This window comes from Arachis duranensis, chromosome 3 (genome assembly GCF_000817695.3).
Source record: "Arachis duranensis cultivar V14167 chromosome 3, aradu.V14167.gnm2.J7QH, whole genome shotgun sequence".
Taxonomy (NCBI): Eukaryota; Viridiplantae; Streptophyta; class Magnoliopsida; order Fabales; family Fabaceae; genus Arachis; species Arachis duranensis.
In genome coordinates, this window is record NC_029774.3 from 22,748,781 (window position 1) to 22,756,142 (window position 7,362).

Below are 7,362 nucleotides of genomic sequence, written 5' to 3' on the forward strand. Positions count from 1 at the left end.
CATTTATAAAATGAACCGAAATTACATCAGATTTGAGCTGGCAGTCATATACATTCAATCAGTAAGAAAGCACATTTCAATTCATTTTTGTATGCAAATGAACTTAATTAAATTAAGAGATAAACTGAATTTCTTAAAGAATGACAAATTTGGTGAATACTTAACAGTAATATCAAGTGAACCTAACTCAATTCACAAATGAATCGAAATAAAACTAAGAGATAAACTGAAATTACATCAAATTTAAACTGGCGGTCAAGAAAGCTCAATCATCAATAAAAACAAATCAAGTTCTTCATCAAAAAATTATTTAAGAAATAAAATATTTGGCTTATCACAATATATTCGGCACACAGTATATTTCTTCATCAAATCTGCGACATTTTCTATTATTGAGAAGCATACACATTGCAGAGACGACATATAGGACAAAAATTTATTAGATACATGGGAATAAAACTTTTCAAAAAAATCATTAATGTTAATGTAATAACCGAAGAAGAATTTACCGTATTTTCTACATCTTGTTTGGGTCTTAGAGACAAGAAGTGGAATCTAGTCCCCTGGCCTCTAAATACGCTTTGTGGTCCAACATGAATATTGTATCATACTCATTGGTTGAATCATCTTTGTAAACCTTAACTTGTGTCATCAACTGATAACATTTCTCTCTCAACTCCTCTGTTATTTTATTTTCTTTCACCGGAGTCTTGTACCTTTCAGAAGTGCTCAAACTCGGGTCTACACTTGTTTTCTCAGCAAATTGCAATGCTGCTATCACCCCAGCATCCATCACCGCCTCTACTAACATTTCAAGTTTTGTTACTGTGGATTGAGAGGTCGAGGGACTTGGTTCAGAGGTCGGAGGACTTATGCCAAGACTGAAGAAAGGTGCACCAAAGTCATCTTTCCAATGACGAGGACGGAGAGAAATGCAACATGACAGAGGAAAGTTTTGAGTAATAACAAAAAAGCATTATGATATAACATCAAAACTAATAAAAATGATTTTAAGTAGAACTTACATATTATTAAGTGGAGCTTCTTGCTCTGTTTGCCTTGCAGAAGATTCTTCGCAGGCCTGGTGTTGGAATTCCGGAGGGCGGCTATATTAAACAGAAAAGAGTTCAATAATGAACCGAAATTACTTCAGATTTGAACTAGCAGTAAAAAAAATTCAATCATCAATAAGAACACATCGAATTCATTTCTGAATTCAAATAAACCTCAAATAAACTAAGGAATAAACCGATATTGCAATTATATACCATCAAAAGTAATAAAATTGATTTTAAGTAGAACTTACACATTAAAATGAGCTTTTTTGCAGGCTTGCTGTTGGGGTTCCAGAGGGCAGATGTATTTAAACAGAAAAGAGTTCAATAATAAAACAAAATTACTATTATATACTATCAATACTAGTAAAAAAGATTTTAAGTGAAACTTACACATTAAGAGGAGTTTCTTGTTCCGATTCTCTTGTCGGAGTTTCTTCGCAAGCCTGGTATTGGGATTTCGGAGGGCAGCTGGATTAAACAGAAAAGTACTCAATAATGAACCGAAATTATTATCATATACCATCAAAATTCATAAAAAGAATATTAAGTACAACTTACTTATTAACAAAAGCTTCTTCTATTTGAGTTTTCGAAGGGACAGAGATAAGTATCTTTTGATGTTTTATTATCTCTTCCACGAGAGAACTTATAAGAGCCATTGCAATAGGAACTCTAATGAAGATAAATACGAAAGAAGTTAATGTTGGATTATTAGAATAGGAATTGAGAAACTGAAAGGTGCATATTGATTAGAATAGGAAAATAGGTTGAAAAACTTACATATCCAAAGGTTGAGATTGAGTTTTTTCTCGAATCACAAGAATGTGTTATTGAGAATCAGGTGTTATGCTACTGATAATTAAACAAAAATTTCGTGTTATTAATTACAAAAATTATTACCTAAATTAAAAAGACCAATGTAAGTATTTGAACTTACATAGTTGGAAGTTGTAAACTCTGTTTTTCTTTTTTTCATGCCGTTTCTTTCTTCTAAAAAATGTAACCGGAATTTCAGAGGTATTTTTTCTAATAAAAAATATACCAAATTAAAATCATCAACTAAGATTAAAAGCAGAGGATTAAAAACACATCAAATTCATTTTTGGATTGAAATGAACCTCAATTAAACCTAAAAATAAACCGAAATTACTTCATAATTGAACCTCAAGTAAACTCTATTTTTCATAAAAATTTTTGTTCTAAAAATTATAACAAAAAATTTCAGGGGTATTTTTTCTAATAAAAAAAGATACGAAACTAAAACCATCAACCAAGATATTCTAATTAAAGGCAGAAGATGTAAATAAACATTAAGAGGAATTACTAAGTATTTCTTGGTGCATTTACAGACGGTGCCAAGTTCGTCTGTGTTTGTAACACATGTTTAGTTTCGCTGCCCAAATTTACAGTCAGTAGTCTAAGCAAGAAAATAAATATTATTCAGTGAATCCAAAGAAATTACATGAGGTTTTAAGAAAAGTTATCAGAGAAAGAAAAATAACTTTATATAAGAAACTTAATTTAGGTCTGCGATAATTCATATCACGCGTCCGTTGAGTCACAGTTATCCAGAGCAACATTTGTTTTTTAGCTCCATCATTTTTTCTCTTCATTCTTTTTTTGTTTTCTTTTTTCAACACTCGTCTCCTCAACTTGTTCACTTCTGAAAATTCATATGATAAATTTTGACTTAAAACCAGGATGAACTTTAATTAAAAAAAATAAATAAATCGAATTTATTTTAAATTTAAACAAGTAGTCAAATAGAGTCGATTATCAACAAAAATACATCAAATGTGTATTGGTGACAAATATTAGAGTTGTAACTAACTTAATAAGCACACATGAACAATTTTCAGCAAATCTAAGTGAAACTAAACTAAATAAATCTCAAATAAACGTAGAAATGAATCGAAAATAATTATTTTTGAATCTTACTTGTCTTCAGATTTAGTTTTACTTTTCAAATTCGTCAAACAATCTTTCTTTTTTTGTTTTTTTTTACCACCCTTTGTGGTTATTTTCTTTCTTTTTTTTGCGACATTTTTTCGATTTCTTCTTCTCTGCAACAGAATAAGGAATAGTGAAAAGTATACTTAGATTCAAAAAAACTGTCTTCTTCCGAAAACGAATGGAAGATGACAATTTTCTTTTTTTTCTTTCTTTTTATTTTCCTTCTTTTTTTCCTTCTTTTCTTCTATCTCTCCTCCCCTCAATTCTGCTCTTTTCACAAGTCCCTAAAATATAAACTTATTTAGTTATCACAGTATTTTTAGAAGTATGTGAACCAAAATTTCAAGGAAAATAAGCTTTTTTTTATTTACCATTTCATTAATTGTTTCAAAGCAATCCGCTCCACCAACCTGCTCCATGTTCAATACGCCACCCATGGTGGCCTAGGCACGTCATCTACTTCTGGTTGAGGAAATTTCGTTTTATGAAAATATATTAATATTAAAACGAAGACACAACCATCAATCAAAAGTTTCTTTCTTGCTCTTTGTATTTTGATCCCCTTGATCAAGAAGTTCAGCACATGAGACGTCTAATTTCATCGTCAGACGGTCTTCACATGAAGAGCAGGCGACTTATGGACCGAGGAGACCGTGTTTATTGTTGTCGGCAGCAAGAAGTATTTCTGGATGAAGACGAAGAAAGTCCTATTGAATTTCAGGGTGTTTCCTTCTCTTCAACACCCATATCAATGACAGATTTTGTCAAAGATGCCAACGTAGCACCTTTGAAATTGTCAATAATCTCCTTTTGTTCCTCACTCAATTTGTTGTATTTAATTTTTTTCAAAAAAACGATCCTCTATAATATTTTAATATAAATAAATCACTCAAAATGAACCTCAAATTAACTAAGGAAGGAATTGAAATTACTTAATGAATAACAAAAATATCAAACAAGAAAAATATAAATGTAAAAAATGAAAAGTATAATACTACCAAAATTTACGCCCAGTGCATCTCTTATCTTGACAGGGGTTATGTAGATTTTTTTATAGAGACTGTCCAAGAATTAATAGACAATAAAGCAACGAATCAATTCCCTTGAGAATTTGTGAGAGACGTTCAATTCCGGGATATGTATTAGTGCACCGAATTCCATTTCTTCAATAATAATTTTCTTTTCTACACTCAATTTTTTGAACATCCTTGCTATTGATTTTGTTGAGCATCTCAGATAGTAAGTTTTTTGCAAGGATTTAAAACATTATGATATGATATATTTATAATACAAAAATAGAGTTGATTTAATGTGTATATACTTACATTATAATGCGGTTTTTTCTTTTTTGAGACGATCATTTTTTCATTTTTGCTGTAAGGAACAAAAAATTTTGTCACTACTTAGCAGGTGAACCTCACTCAATTCACAAATGAACCAAATTTAGTTCACATTTGGTGAATACTTAATAGTATTATCAAGTGAACATAACTCAATTCACAAATGAACTGAATTTGGTTCAGATTTGAACAGAAAATGATAAACATTTAATCAGCAAGAAAAACATATTTCAATTCATTTCTGCATGCAAATGAACTTAATTAAACTAAGAGATGAACCGAATTTTTTAAGAAATAGCAGATTTGGTGAATACTTAAAAGTAGTATCAAGTGAACCTAACTCAATTCACAAATGAACATAATTCAATTCAGATTTGAACAAAAAGTGATAAACATTCAATCAGCAAGAAAAGCACATTTCAATTCATTCCTACATGCAAATGAACTCAATTAAACTAAGACATGAATCGAAATTCTTAAGGAATAACAAATTTGGTAAATACTTAACAGTAGTATGCAGTTAACCTAACTCAATTCACAAATGAACTAAATTTGGTTCAGATTTGAATAAAACTTCATAAACATTCAATAAGAAAGAAAGTACATTTCATTTTATTTCTACATACAAATGAACTCAATTAAACTAAGAGATGAATCGAGTTATTTATCAGAACCAATAAACTAACAACACAGTTTCATTCGATGCCCTTAGGTACGAAGAAAACAAGAAAAAATAGAATCAGAGAAACTCGATCCACTAAATGAACGAACTCAATCTTCTAAACCTTAAATTGAACTAGAAGAAACGCGAGATTTGCGAGAAATTAACTAAATATAGTAACAATAGTTTGCTCAATACCTTGCGGAATCTTTGTTCTTATTTTTGTGTGTTTTTTGTTGATGAATTCAAACGCTCCACCTGATTCTGCAAAGAATACGAATGAGTTTTGAGAGATTGTGAGACAGATTTAAAATTTGTTGGCCGCGGTATCAAGTTGAAAGAAGAAACTTTTTTCATATTCAAGAGCGAAGTGAATTGGTAATGTTTGGGTGGTCTTCGGCGCGTATAACACGTGTTTTATTAATGAGAGTGAATTTTTTTATATTAAACCTGCTTAGTTGGATTTAAATACAAAAATATTTAAATACGTAGTTCAACTAATAAAAAATAGAGTAAAATTATTATTTACCTAATTTAAATTTCTCTTTTCTTTTTAATTGATTCCTTATATTAACCGAATCATTGCTATACTTTGATTCTTCATTTAACCTAATTGCATCCTTTGTGTTCAATAGGCTAAAATTCCTTTTAAAAACAGGGTCATGAATTGATGATGATTGATGCACCATATATGGCGGCGAGTATAAGTATTATTCTAATCAAGTTGAAAGAAAAATATAATAAATAGGAGCTTGTTTTTTACTAGAACACGTAGATGTGTTGGCATGAACTTCCATCAACAGATCACATGCAGAGCCAAAAGTCAAACACCTGCTCCATCCAGAAGCCGTAGATGACCTCCTTCAATGTTTATATATTTTTCCTTTCTTTTTCTTGCTCTTATTTTTTATTTACTTGTATAACTAGAAACCGTATATATGTATATGGCTTGTTTTTATCATTTTATGAAGAGTTGGTAGCAATTATCAAATATCCTTTTGAGTCTGCTGAGTCACTTATGTTATTTTTTATACAGAGAGTCCTCATCTATTCAGTTATCAATTATATATATATATATATAAATTTAAAATTAGTAAAATTTATTTTCTTTAATTAATATTTTTAGTTATTAATCTAATTTTTTTAATTTTATAATCAAATAATATAATTTTAATTTATACTTTTAAATATTATTAATTAATTGTTAATTAAAAATAATAAATTTTATTGATTTTTTGACTTTCTTTAATTATTATTTATGATGAAATTACACTTTATGACATGCATGTACATCGTACGTCTACGTATAACGCCGTAAATAATTTTTTATTAGGAAGGTACGGACGTTCTAGAAGACACGGATTCTAATCATTTAAAAAGTAAAGTCAAATTTTTTAACTTTTAATATGATTAAACAAGCTTGATTATGAAAGAGTCTTTTAATCTTTCAAATCAAATTTATATTTTTAATTTCTAATATATATGTGTGTGTGAGTGTGTATAATTAATATCTTTCTTAATAATATTTTAACCAAGAACAACAATTTAAATTAAATTAAAAAATATATTTCAAAATATTATGATTTTTATTATAATGATAAATTTTTAATGCTAATAAAAAACTTTATTGTATTTATTTTTTATTTAAATAATATATATATGATAAAAATGATAAACTATTTAATAGATGATAAATTGAATTATAGTCATATTATTGTTCCAAACAGTAATAATAACTAATTAATTCAAATTTTCAATGTGCCGATATATATCTCTGATCTATTAAATTTTAAGTCTATATATTAACAGAAAACACCTAAATATATAAATTAATTATAAGTACATGGCCATCCTGTACCAAATAATGCTTTATTTTAGTATTTTAAATTCATTCTACGTTGTACACCAAAGTTTTGTTTTATTTTTCTTTTAATCAGTAATCGTTTTATTTTTCTCTTAATTAATAATCACGACTACGTTTGGACTCTGGAATAATATTGACTTTTGAATAATAAAACTTTTTAATATAGTTATCAGAACCGAGCTAATCGATCCCGTTAGAATATTAAATTAATGAATTATTAGTTTAAATCTTAAATTATTAGGTGAATCGATTAATTCAATTATAATTATATAAAAGTTTATTTTATTCTTTTCATAGTAAATATTCTTTTTTTAATTTTATCTTTGTATTAAATTAACTATTATTTTTAATTTTGATAATTCATTAATAATTATTTTTGTATTTATGATAGACTTTAAATATTTATAAAAATTATCATATAATCGTAAAAAATATATTTTGCAATTAATAAAGAGTATTTTTTATCATATTCTATAATTTATAAAT